The sequence below is a fragment of the Dermochelys coriacea genome, chromosome 24 (assembly GCF_009764565.3).
Source record: "Dermochelys coriacea isolate rDerCor1 chromosome 24, rDerCor1.pri.v4, whole genome shotgun sequence".
Lineage (NCBI taxonomy): Eukaryota > Metazoa > Chordata > Testudines > Dermochelyidae > Dermochelys > Dermochelys coriacea.
The window spans coordinates 15,181,800-15,195,579 of NC_050091.1; positions in this window are offsets into that span (position 1 = coordinate 15,181,800).

The window sequence follows — 13,780 nt, forward strand, 5'->3', positions numbered from 1 at the left end:
AGAAATTTGGGGTTGTTCTCTGGTATTTCAGTACCTGCTGTTGTTTAATAGCTGGAGGAATATAATTGTTTCACTGGATCAGAAACATGGTCCATAGAATATAGTGGTGCTGCCAAGGTTCAACCACCAGCACTAATTCTTTCCGAGGCCCACCTGAGGACTCACTCTGGCCAATCTAGTTTTGGGGCAGAGAGGAGACATTTACAGTTGTCTGTGCAGAGTACGGGAAAGAAGGTAGTGTGCCTTTAAATGGCTGGCTAGCCCCATAACAGTGCTCACTGTGTTGTATGATTTGGAAATTAGCAAAAACCATATGGAGAAGCCACATAGGCATGGCTAGAGCTCAATTACTGACGTTTGCTAAATGCAAGGTCGAGCTACAGGCACATTGCCACTCTGGCTGGTTTCTGGCGGCTGCAAACTCTAGAATGTGGTGAGAGCGTGGTGTTTAGATGTTGCTTGTAATTATTAGACTTGGAGCACTGGCTATTGGGAGTCTGAAAGGACAGGAAACAGAAAGGAGTGGGAGGAGCTGAGAGGCTGGAAGAAAGCTACAGAGGGTGCAGCAGCAGCCTGATAAAGAGGTTTCCCCTTTGAAAATAAAATCCTGTTGAAGCTTGTTAGTACCTTGCCTGGTTGATACAACAGAGCGCTGCTGGAACTATTTCAAGGGCTGCCACCCTATTCCGATACACTACAGTGAGTGCTGTTGTTGTTGGGTAAAGAACAATGGACACAATGGTATGACCCACCTGAGCTCGCTGACTCCTTCTGAACCAAATACCAGGCTATTGCAAGAGTGACCCAGGAGTGTAAGCCAGGGGTAGAGTCGACAGACAACAGGAGCATCTAGTTAAAGAGGCAGTGCCATGTACCAGGCAGAGATGCTAGTTCTGTTTCCAGCCTCAGGAGGGTGGTGTAGGATAGACTGGTCTAGCGGGTTACAGAAGGAGCTTAAGAAAAAAGACTCCTAGGTTCTGCCTCCGATGGAGAGCTGAGTCACAGTGTGAGGGTAGGAACAGGCCCCTTAGTGGTTTGGTGCCTTAGTTTCCTTTCCTAGGAAATAAGAATATGAGTAGTGCCTTGTGTGAATTGTAGTATCCAGAAGTTCTTTCGAATGGTTAGAGCGGGGGGCTGGGAGCCAGGACTCCTGGGTTCTATCCCCAGCTCTGGGAGGAGAGTGGGGTGTGGTGGCCTGGACAGCTTTGGGCAGGGGGGCAACTGGGCTGTCAAAAATTCAGACTCTGCAAAGTTTGCTCCAGGTGTCCCTGGGTTACAAGTCAATCATTTTTGTCTTCCTGCCAGTTAAACCAGGAGGGAAGCTGCCTACGGTGGAGACACAGGTCTCAGGAGCTGCCGGCGGAGGCCATGACCCCGAGTTTAGGGGCAGATATATCCAGACCTCTCAATTGTCAGTGGGGGCTGCAGGCAGGAAGAGCGAAATCTGGCAGGCTTGGTGCACTGCCAGGGGATCCCGAGACACATGAAATAGATGCTCAGAGACAGCTGCTCCCTGTGCATTGTCGAGGAGGCTGCTTTCACAGTGAAAACATGGGTAGAAACTTCCAGCCCTTCACTCCCCTTGGAGCCTGCCCGTGCAGAGTGAGTTGGCCACTGGAGACGGGACCATGTTGCTCCCTTTCCCACTGCAGTGTTCTGCTCTGCGGGCCTTGGGACAGATATTGCAGCCCAATGCAACATCTCTGGGGACCTTATTGTTCCTTGGATGGGTGGGGGAAAGTGTCATTCTGTCTGTGGTCAGTGGGGACCACCTGCCTACTGAGGCCCAGCCCAGTGCTGGAAAGGCCAGCTGTACCCCGAACTCACAGAACCTCCGGAGGGAGGGAGCCCCACAGCCGGTCCGCCAATGGGTTGTCATGGTCGTGCTGAGCCGTGCATGTCCCAAACCACCACCCACATGCTGCAGTGTGCACCCTTGAGAGCAGACCCATTCGAGCGGAGCAGACGGGGGTAGTTACTGGGAAGATATTCACTGGATGGAGAGACACTGGGACAGCTACGATGTAGTTAAGCCCCATGCCGTGAAACCCCATCAAATGCTTCTGGGTGTGAAATGTGGGTTACAGTCCCTCCGCCTACAGCACAGCGGTCGATGCAGCCCCAGGAGGAGTCAGGGTGCCAGCTGTAGGTGGGTTGCCAGGTAGTCCTGATATGTGATGTTTGGCAATGGGATTATGGCTTTAAGAGCCGAAGAGGGCAATCAGACCCCATTCCATTAGCCAACAAGGGGCACAGACATGCATGGACATGTGACTTGCCCATGGGACTCCAAAACTCCATTTTGTAGCTGTGATTCTACACAGGGGGAGAGAGGGGTTTCTACCCACAAGAGAGAGACTATATAACCCCCTGGGAAACATCTCCATTTTGTCTTCAGATGGCTCAAGAGATAGCCTCTCCACCCCAAGGAGCTGCCTGAAAGAAACTGGAACAAAGGACAGTAACTACAGGGGTGTGAGTGATTGCTGGACCCAGATTAGAAGGAGGCTAGTCTGTCAAAGAAGCTTATTGGAACATCTCTGAGGGTGAGATTTACCTGCATTTAGTTTCCTACTGTATTAGGCATAGACTTGTGTGTTTTATTTTTATTTTTATTTTGTTTGGTAATTTACTTTGTTCTGTCTGTTATTACTTGGAACCACTTAAATCCTACTTTTTGTATTTAATAGAATCACTGTTTACTTATTAATTAACCCAGAATAAGTATTAATACCTGGGGGGGAGGGGCAAACAGCTGTGCATATCTATCAGTGTTATAGAGGGCGAGCAATTTGTGAGTTTACCTTGTATAAGCTTTATACAGCGTAAAAAGGATTTATTTGGGGTTTGGACCCCATTGGGAGCTGGGTATCTGAGTGCTGGAGACAGGAACACTTCTTAAGATGTTTTCAGTTAAGCCTGCAGTATGTGGGGGACGTGCTTCAGACTTGGATCTGTTTGCAGCAGGGAAGCGTGTTTGGCTCAAATAAGGCAAGGTACTGAAGTCCCAAGCTGGCAGGGAAAACCGGCTCAGAAGTAGTCTAGGCACATCAGTGGCAGTCCCAAAGGGAGTTTCTGTGACACAACCCGTCACAGGGGGGCTTGTATGCCCCTGATCAGTATCAGAGAGGAGATCTAGGGCCGGCTCCAGGCGCCAGCTTTCCAAGCAGATGCTTGGGGCAGCAATGAAAATGGGGCGGCAGTCCATGTCCCACAACGGCAAGTCGGTGGCAGCTTGCCCGCTCTTCCGGGGGCGGTGGCAATTCGGCGGTAGTGCGTCACTGTTGCTGCGGCAGCAACTTGGCGGCGCCTGCTTGGGAGGGCAAAATTGGTAGAGCCGCCCCGACAGGTACCTCCTCAGCTTATGAAACCAAACCCCTAAGACTGAGGGAAGGCGGGGGGCAAGGGTGGGGCGGGGGCAGCATCCTCTGTGGGAGCAAGAAGTCTTACTGACTGGAAGGGGAAGCTTCTCTGAACCCTGATACCCAGGCCAGGGAAATGGTCTCTCTGTCCTCCCATACCTGGGACGAGAAGCAGGAGAGGTGGGTTAGACACGCACTGGGCACGGCTGGTCAGGATAACACTTAGCCTTGCCTCAGGGCTGAGGACTGGTGTAGGTCTGTCAAAGTCCCTTCCAGGCCTGCATTCTTGTGGGTCTGTGGTGATGGAAGTGTGGGGATAGGAGGCAGCTGCGGGGCCCTGCCCAATCCCCGGCACCCAGCGAAGGGTGGGAAATGCCTAGTCAAAGAGCAGGATGGCTGCTTGGCAGAGGTAACTACAGCCAGGAAAGAAGGGGGATTTCTCCCTGCAGTCTAAGCCTGCCTGTTGGTCTGTGAAAATGTGAAGGACCCTGAGCCGGGTGGGGGAATAAATGCTACTTGTCTTGACCCAACCTGGGGGACTCCAAAGGCCACACCAATGGGGTGGGACATCACTAGTCTTCTTCCTCCCCCTAGGTGCGGGAAAGCCAAAGGGGTCCCCAGCCCTGACCTCTGAGGAGGTGGCGCAGAGAAAGGAACTGGCCAATGCGGAGGTTGGAAGAATCTTCCTGGCCCAACCCCTCTGCTGTTAAAAGCTGGGCATGGCTGAGAAATGTTTTGCAGGGAGCCAGCTCTGCCTTATTGCTCCCTTTGGTGCAAAGCATTGCTTCCTGGGACCCCATCCCTCCAAGGAACCAGATTGGAGAAAGGATGGGAATGGGGGGATAAGTATCATAGTAAAGAATTAAAGTGAACTAATCTTGGTGAAGGAAATATTTGTGTATTGTAAAGTCTAGCGAGTAACAGGAAGGCCTTGAAAATAGTAAGTGGTAAGTCCAGAAGGAATGAGGTATGGAGGATGTCTGGTTCAAAGAATAACAAATGAGACCCAGAGGCACTGGAACTGGAGAGGTCAGGGGGCCATGGCCCTCCTGTTTTTTCACATGGGCATAGTAGCCTCAGGCAGGCATGGAGTGGCAATGGCAGAAGCTGATAAAGGTGATCATCAGCTTCCCCCACCATGAAGCAGAGCCCCTGCCAGCGGCACCAGATTCTTCCTGGTGGGGGGCTGAGGTGGGCTTTAGTCTCCCCCTTGCCATAGGGCCCTGCTCTTCCTCTCCCTCCCGAGGCCCCTCCTCCTGGCCAGACCGGAAGCTGGAGCCAAGCTGTGATAAGAGCCACCCAGGGAGCCCCAGGCCACTGTGGGGAGCCCTGGACCCTCCACCTGCCCTGGGTGATGCACCCTGTGGGGTGGAGACATGGGCCAGGGGCTGCTCTTAGGGGCTGCTCTCAGGCTTTCAGGCACTGTGGCCCCTTGCCAAGGGCAGGTGGAGGGTCCAGGACTCCCCACAACAGCCCGAGCTCATTGGGTGGCTCTTACCACGGTCCAGCTCCAGGTTAGGCGGGCAAGAGGAGGAGGAGCAGGGGGTGGAGCCCCACTTCTACACAGGTTCCAGTGCTCGTGATGAGATCCGGGGAAGTGTCTAAAAAGACTTTGGCCAATGGGGTGACTGCAGATGGTTTTAAATAAAACAAAGAGACTCTGTCTTAAAATGAGCCGACACCACCCTTCCCCAACCCATACACCAGTATTCAAGCCTGTATGAACCCAGGTGCAATGGGAAAAGTGTTGAACAGCAAGAAGGCAGGGATGAAAAGCCCTGGGGAGAAAGGACCTTGTAAATCTTATCTGGATTCAGACTGGAAATAGGGGTGAACTGTCTCCAACTGGATTTTAGCTGAAGTCAACAACTGGCAACATATCACTTGTTTGTTAAAGGGTGTAAAAAATAAACACCTAAAGGGTCCATAGCTAATAGAATAATAGAATCATAGAAGATTACGGTTGGAAGAGACCTTGGGAGGACATCTTGTCCAACCCCCTGTTCAAAGCAATACTTGCCTGACCACGCCGGAGCCGACCAGTATGGCTCTAAGTGCCCCAGGGTTTAGCCTGTTTGGAACCCTCTTGATCAAATGCTTATGTAAGCAGAGCCTGGATGAGCTCTCTCCTAACATCTAGCTGTGGAAAAAGACTTCAGAAGCTGATCTCGTTTGCCTGGACAACCCACCCTGCTTAGGTGTTCAGCATGATGGGACTGCTTGCCCAAATGATCACTTATGGCTGGTGTTGGATCCCCAGTCTCCTTGTTATTGGGGCAGGAGTAATAAAGCATTGCTATCCTTGTTGTGTGAACCAAAGGCAGCAGAATTCATAGATTCATAGATGCATAGACACTAAGGTCAGAAGGGACCATTCTGATCATCTAGTCCGACCTCCTGCACAGCGCAGGCCACAGAATCTCACCCACCCACTCCTATGAAAAACCTCACCCATGTCTGAACTATTGAAGTCCTTAAATCATGGTTCAAAGACTTCAAGGAGCAGAGAAGCCTCCCTCAAGTCAACCATGCCCCATGCTACAGAGGAAGGCAAAAAACCTCCAGGGTCTCTCCAATCTGCCCTGGAGGAAAATTCCTTCCCGACCCCAAATATGGCAATCAGCTAAACCCTGAGCATATGGGCAAGATTCACCAGCCAGATACCCAGGAAAGAATTTTCTATAGTAACTCAGATCCCATCCATCTAATATCCCATCTCAGGGGATTTGGCCTATTTACCCGGAATATTTAAAGATCAATTACTTACCAAAATCCCATTATCCCATCATACCATCTCCTCCATAAACTTATCGAGTAGAATCTTAAAACCAGATAGATCTTTTGCCCCCACTGCTTCCCTTGGAAGGTTATTCCAAAACTTCACTCCTCTGATGGTTAAAAACCTTCGTCTGATTTCAAGTCTAAACTTCCTGGTGGCCAGTTTATACCCATTTGTTCTTGTGTCCACATTGGTGCTGAGCTTAAATAATTCCTCTCCCTCTCCTATATTTATCCCTCTGATATATTTATAGAGAGCAATCATATCTCCCCTCAACCTTCTTTTAGTTAGGCTAAACAAGCCAAGCTCCTTAAGTCTCCTTTCATAAGACAAGTTTTCCATTCCTCGGATCATCCTAGTAGCCCTTCTCTGTACCTGCTCCAGTTTGAATTCATCCTTTTTAAACATGGGAGACCAGAACTGCACACAGTATTCTAGGTGAGGTCTCACCAGTGCCTTGTATAACGGTACTAAAACCTCCTTATCCCTACTGGAAATGCCTCTCCTGATGCATCCCAAAACCGCATTAGCTTTTTTCACAGCCATATCACATTGGCAGCTCATCGTCATCCTATGATCAACCAATACTCCAAGGTCCTTCTCCTCTTCCGTTACTTCTAATTGATGCGTCCCCAACTTATAACTAAAATTCTTGTTATTAATCCCTAAATGCATGACCTTACACTTCTCACTATTAAATTTCATCCTATTACTATTACTCCAGTTTACAAGGTCATCCAGATCCTCCTGTATAATATCCCGATCCTTCTCCGAATTGGCAATACCTCCCAGCTTTGTATCATCTGCAAACTTTATTAGCACACTCCCACTTTTTGTGCCAAGGTCAGTAATAAAAAGATTAAATAAGATTGGTCCCAAAACCGATCCCTGAGGAACTCCACTGGTAACCTCCCTCCAACATGACAGTTCGCCTTTCAGTAGGACCCGTTGCAGTCTCCCCTTTAACCAATTCCTTATCCACCTTTTGATGTTCATATTGATCCCCATCTTCTCCAATTTAACTAATAATTCCCCATGTGGCACGGTATCAAATGCCTTACTGAAATCTAGGTAAATTAGATCCACTGCATTTCCTTTATCTAAAAAATCTGTTACTTTTTCAAAAAAGGAGATTAGGTTGGTTTGGCACGATCTACCTTTTGTAAAACCATGTTGTATTTTGTCCCATTTACCATTGACTTCAATGTCCTTAACTAATTTCTCCTTCAAAATTTTTTCCAGGACCTTGCATACTACAGATGTCAAACTAACTGGCCTGTAGTTACCCGGATCACTTTTTTTTCCTTTCTTAAAAATAGGAACTATATTAGCAATTCTCCAATCATTTGGTACTATTCCTGAGTTTACAGATTCATTAAAAATTCTTGCTAATGGGCTTGCAATTTCAGGTGCCAATTCCTTTAATATTCTTGGATGAAGATTATCTGGGCCCCTCGATTTAGTCCCATTAAGCTGTTTCAGTTTCGCTTCTACCTCTGATATGGTAATATCTACCTCTATATCCTCCTTCCCATTTGTCATGCTACCATTATCCCCAAGATCCTCTTTAACCTCCGCTCCATCCTCAGTGTTAAGTGGCCCCACTTCTTCCTTCTTAGTTTTCTTCTTATTTATATGGCTATAGAACCTTTTACTATTGGTTTTAATTCCCTTTGCAAGGTCCGACTCGACTCGACTTTTAGCCTGTCTCACTTGATCCCTACATGTTCTGACCGCAATTAGGTAGCTTTCCTTGCTGATCCCTCCCATCTTCCACTCCCTGTATGCTTTCTGCTTCTTCTTAATCACCTCTCTAAGATGCTTGCTCATCCAGCTTGGTCTACAACTCCTTCCTATGAATTTTTTCCCCTTTCTTGGGATACAGGCTTCCGATAGCTTCTGCAGTTTTGATTTAAAGTAATCCCAGGCCTCCTTTACCTTTAGATCCATAAATTCTTCAGTCCAATCCACTTCCCTAACTAATTTCCTTAATTTTTGAAAGTCAGCACTTTTGAAATCAAAAACCCTAGTTGCAGATTTATTTTTGTTAATCCTTCCATTTAGTATGAACTGAATTACCTCATGATCACTTGAGCCAAGATTGTCCCCTACAACCATTTCTTCTATGAGGTCCTCACTACTCACCAAAATTAAATCTAAAATGGCATCCCCTCTAGTCGGTTCAGCAACTACTTGATGAAGGAATCCATCAGCTATCGCATCTAGGAAAATCTGAGCCCTATTATTATTACTAGCACTGGTCCTCCAGTCTATATCTGGGAAGTAAAAATCTCCCATGATCATGCAGAATTGTACCTGGCATACCCCAATGGAGGGACTCACTCTCAATGGAACAGCTCTCGCTAGTCAGGGGATATGGGTTCCAAAGCCCAATGAGTGAAGAGAGGGTGGGGGTATGTATGTGTGAGCTTGTTTAAGGGTCCTAGGCACTATTTGACTACTCTCTCTATGGAATAATAAAAGAGCTAACTTAGACTTGCTGCAGAGCTGAAATCACTGATACTTTGGTCCAAGTTTTAGACCTCCTTTGGGATAGTATTTCTATTGCAATAGGCTACCCCACTAACAGCTGAAATCACTGAGAACTCTGTGCGTTTGGGCAGCTGGTGGAGAGGCATGGCAAGTGGCTAGTAATGTGGCTGGTGGAGAGGTGTGGCGGGTGGCTGGCAGAGAGGCTGGTGGAGAGAGCCAGAGCAGAGCCCTGCAGAGGTTTGGCAATTGGCTGTTGTGGCAACAAGTGAGTGCCCAAGCAGTGCAGCATGTGAGGTGCCTCCTCACCCCCCCCACCTTACCCCTCCCTGCCTTCACCCTGGGAGGTGAACTCTGTGGATGAACCACTGAACTCTGGGGCTGCACTGGCCAAAGACAGCAACTGAGAGTGGGGTACAGAGAAGGGACAGGCACATTAAAGGACTTTTGGGTTGCTGGACTTAAGACCCTGAGGGGAAAAGGACACTGCCCAACTTACTTGGGGTCTTTCATAGAATATCAGGGTTGGAAGGGACCCCAGAAGGTCATCTAGTCCAACCCCCTGCTCAAAGCAGGACCAAGTCCCAGTTAAATCATCCCAGCCAGGGCTTTGTCAAGCCTGACCTTAAAAACCTCTAAGGAAGGAGATTCTACCACCTCCCTAGGTAACGCATTCCAGTGTTTCACCACCCTCTTAGTGAAAAAGTTTTTCCTAATATCCAATCTAAACCTCCCCCATTGCAACTTGAGACCATTACTCCTCGTTCTGTCATCTGCTACCATTGAGAACAGTCTAGAGCCATCCTCTTTGAAACCCCCTTTCAGGTAGTTGAAAGCAGCTATCAAATCCCCCCTCATTCTTCTCTTCTGCAGACTAAACAATCCCAGCTCCCTCAGCCTCTCCTCATAAGTCATGTGCTCTAGACCCCTAATCATTTTCGTTGCCCTTCGTTGTACTCTTTCCAATTTATCCACATCCTTCCTGTAGTGTGGGGCCCAAAACTGGACACAGTACTCCAGATGAGGCCTCACCAGTGTTGAATAGAGGGGAACGATCACGTCCCTCGATCTGCTCGCTATGCCCCTACTTATACATCCCAAAATGCCATTGGCCTTCTTGGCAACAAGGGCACACTGCTGACTCATATCCAGCTTCTCGTCCACTGTCACCCCTAGGTCCTTTTCCGCAGAACTGCTGCCGAGCCATTCGGTCCCTAGTCTGTAGCGGTGCATTGGATTCTTCCATCCTAAGTGCAGGACCCTGCACTTATCCTTATTGAACCTCATTAGATTTCTTTTGGCCCAATCCTCCAATTTGTCTAGGTCCTTCTGTATCCTATCCCTCCCCTCCAGCGTATCTACCACTCCTCCCAGTTTAGTATCATCCGCAAATTTGCTGAGAGTGCAATCCACACCATCCTCCAGATCATTTATGAAGATATTGAACAAAACGGGCCCCAGGACCGACCCCTGGGGCACTCCACTTGACACCGGCTGCCAACTAGACATGGAGCCATTGATCACTACCCGTTGAGCCCGACAATCTAGCCAGCTTTCTACCCACCTTATAGTGCATTCATCCAGCCCATACTTCCTTAACTTGCTGACAAGAATGCTGTGGGAGACCGTGTCAAAAGCTTTGCTAAAGTCAAGAAACAATACATCCACTGCTTTCCCTTCATCCACAGAACCAGTAATCTCATCATAAAAGGCGATTAGATTAGTCAGGCATGACCTTCCCTTGGTGAATCCATGCTGACTGTTCCTGATCACTTTCCTCTCCTCTAAGTGCTTCAGGATTGATTCTTTGAGGACCTGCTCCATGATTTTTCCAGGGACTGAGGTGAGGCTGACCGGCCTGTAGTTCCCAGGATCCTCCTTCTTCCCTTTTTTAAAGATGGGCACTACATTAGCCTTTTTCCAGTCATCCGGGACTTCCCCCGTTCGCCACGAGTTTTCAAAGATAATGGCCAAGGGCTCTGCAATCACAGCCGCCAATTCCTTCAGCACTCTCGGATGCAATTCGTCCGGCCCCATGGACTTGTGCACGTCCAGCTTTTCTAAATAGTCCCTAACCACCTCTATCTCTACAGAGGGCTGGCCATCTCTTCCCCATTTTGTGTTGCCCAGCACAGCAGTCTGGGAGCTGACCTTGTTAGTGAAAACAGAGGCAAAAAAAGCATTGAGTACATTAGCTTTTTCCACATCCTCTGTCACTAGCTTGCCTCCCTCATTCAGTAAGGGGCCCACACTTTCCTTGGCTTTCTTCTTGTTGCCAACATACCTGAAGAAACCCTTCTTGTTACTCTTGACATCTCTTGCTAGCTGCAGCTCCAGGTGCGATTTGGCCCTCCTGATATCTTTCCTACATGCCCGAGCAATATTTTTATACTCTTCCCTGGTCATATGTCCAACCTTCCACTTCTTGTAAGCTTCTTTTTTATGTTTAAGATCCGCTAGGATTTCACCATTAAGCCAAGCTGGTCGCCTGCCATATTTACTATTCTTTCGACTCATCGGGATGGTTTGTCCCTGTAACCTCAACAGGGATTCCTTGAAATACAGCCAGCTCTCCTGGACTCCCTTCCCTTTCATGTTAGTCCCCCAGGGGATCCTGGCCATCTGTTCCCTGAGGGAGTCAAAGTCTGCTTTCCTGAAGTCCAGGGTCCGTATCCTGCTGCTTACCTTTCTTCCCTGCGTCAGGATCCTGAACTCAACCAACTCATGGTCACTGCCTCCCAGATTCCCATCCACTTTTGCTTCCCCCACTAATTCTACCCGGTTTGTGAGCAGCAGGTCAAGAAAAGCGCTCCCCCTAGTTGGCTCCCCTAGCACTTGCACCAGGAAATTGTCCCCTACGCTTTCCAAAAACTTCCTGGATTGTCTATGCACCGCTGTATTGCTCTCCCAGCAGATATCAGGAAAATTAAAGTCACCCATGAGAATCAGGGCATGCGATCTAGTAGCTTCCGTGAGTTGCCGGAAGAAAGCCTCATCCACCTCATCCCCCTGGTCCGGTGGTCTATAGCAGACTCCCACCATGACATCACTCTTGTTGCACACACTTCTAAACTTAATCCAGAGACACTCAGGTTTTTCCACAGTTTCATACCGGAGCTCTGAGCAGTCATACTGCTCCCTTACATACAGTGCTACTCCCCCACCTTTTCTGCCCTGCCTGTCCTTCCTGAACAGTTTATAACCATCCATGACTGTACTCCAGTCATGTGAGTTATCCCACCAAGTCTCTGTTATTCCAATCACGTCATAATTCCTTGACATCACCAGGACCTCCAGTTCTCCCTGCTTGTTTCCAAGGCTTTGTGCATTTGTATATAAGCACTTGAGATAACCTGTTGATCGCCCCTCATTCCCAGTATGAGGCAGGAGCCCTCCCCTCTCAGACATTCCTGCCTGTGCTTCCTCCCGGTATCCCGCTTTCCCACTTACCTCAGGGCTTTGGTCTCCTTCCCCCGGTGAACCTAGTTTAAAGCCCTCCTCACTAGGTTAGCCAGCCTGCTGGCAAAGATGTTCTTCCCTCTCTTCGTAAGATGGAGCCCGTCTCTGCCCAGCACTCCTCCTTCATGGAACACCATCCCATGGTCAAAGAATCCAAAGCCTTCTCTCCGACACCACCTGCGTAGCCATTCGTTGACCTCCACGATTCGACGGTCCCTACCCAGGCCTTTTCCTTCCACGGGGAGGATGGACGAGAACACCACTTGCGCCTCCAACTCCTTTATCCTTCTTCCCAGAGCCACGTAGTCCGCAGTGATCCGCTCAAGGTCATTCTTGGCAGTGTCATTGGTGCCCACGTGGAGAAGCAGGAAGGGGTAGCGATCCGAGGGCTTGATGAGTCTCGGCAGTCTCTCCGTCACATCACGAATCTTAGCCCCTGGCAAGCAGCAGACTTCTCGGTTTTCCCGGTCAGGGCGGCAGATAGATGACTCAGTCCCCCGGAGGAGAGAGTCCCCGACCACCACCACCCGCCTTCTCCTCTTGGGAGTGGTGGTCGTGGAACCCCCAACCTCAGGACATCGCATCTCATGCCTCCCAACCAGCGGGGTCTCCTTCTGCTTTCTCCCCCCAGACATATCATCTGGTCCACTCTCCGTCTTTTGCTCATGGTTTGTGTTTATGAGCCCTAGCTGTGGTGTTTTCCCAAATTAATGCTGAGTTAATTCTCTTCTTTTATTAAAAGTTTTTGCTACACTCAGACTCTGTGCTTGCGAGTGGGAAGTTTTGCCTCTCAGAGGCACCCGGGGGTGGTGTGTAATTGTCCCAGGTCACTGGGTGGGGGCTCGAGCTGGTTTTGTGTTGTATTGTTGAAAAGGAACACCTAGATACTGAACCCAGCCCTTGTTGCTGCTGATTCCACCTGGCAGAAGGGTTACACTTATAAATGTTTTGGTACTCTTTGGGTGTAGTAAATTGCTTCTTAGTTAGGCTTTGTAGGCCTGTTTAGAACAATTGTATATGTACCATTTGGCCTTTGGATTTAATAAAGGAATTTATGGTTAAATTAGTGTGTGGTGGTTTCCCATATTAATAATTCCAACAGAGGTCGGGTCTTAAGACCAGGCCCAAAGGTTTTGGGCAACAGGGGTAAGAGGGGGCTTGTGAGAGCTCTCCCTCCAGATCTGCCCCCTAGGCTCTAGAGAGAGAAAATACACTGCGGAGCTGCACGGCTTGATGAATGTGGTGTGCCAGCTTGTCAGCAGAATGGCTGTTATCTGACGAGCTGAAATGTGAAGTTATGAATGGGCACGGCTGAAATGCCATCCATGGAATAATAGGTGGGGTCCTCTAGGAGGCTGGCTGGGCACCCTAGGTTCACCCCTCCTTTATGGGGGAGAGGTGACGGATATTGCAGCTCCATGCAGCTTCTGAATTACAGTCGTAAGTGTATGACTAGCTCATAGATGACTGTGGGCTGGGGATTGCATGCCACTCCAGGAGGGGAGTTACCACAGCTCTCCCAGAACCAAAACAGGGATGAAGGTGAACTACACAGCTTGTAAAACCTTCAGAGAGGTACCGACCGCTAGAGAGACTTGCACAGACTCCATAAACAGGTTTTATCCTATTAGATAAAATGGCTATAACACTCATCCATTGGTAAATCTGGTTTGTTAGATTTCAGCTTTAA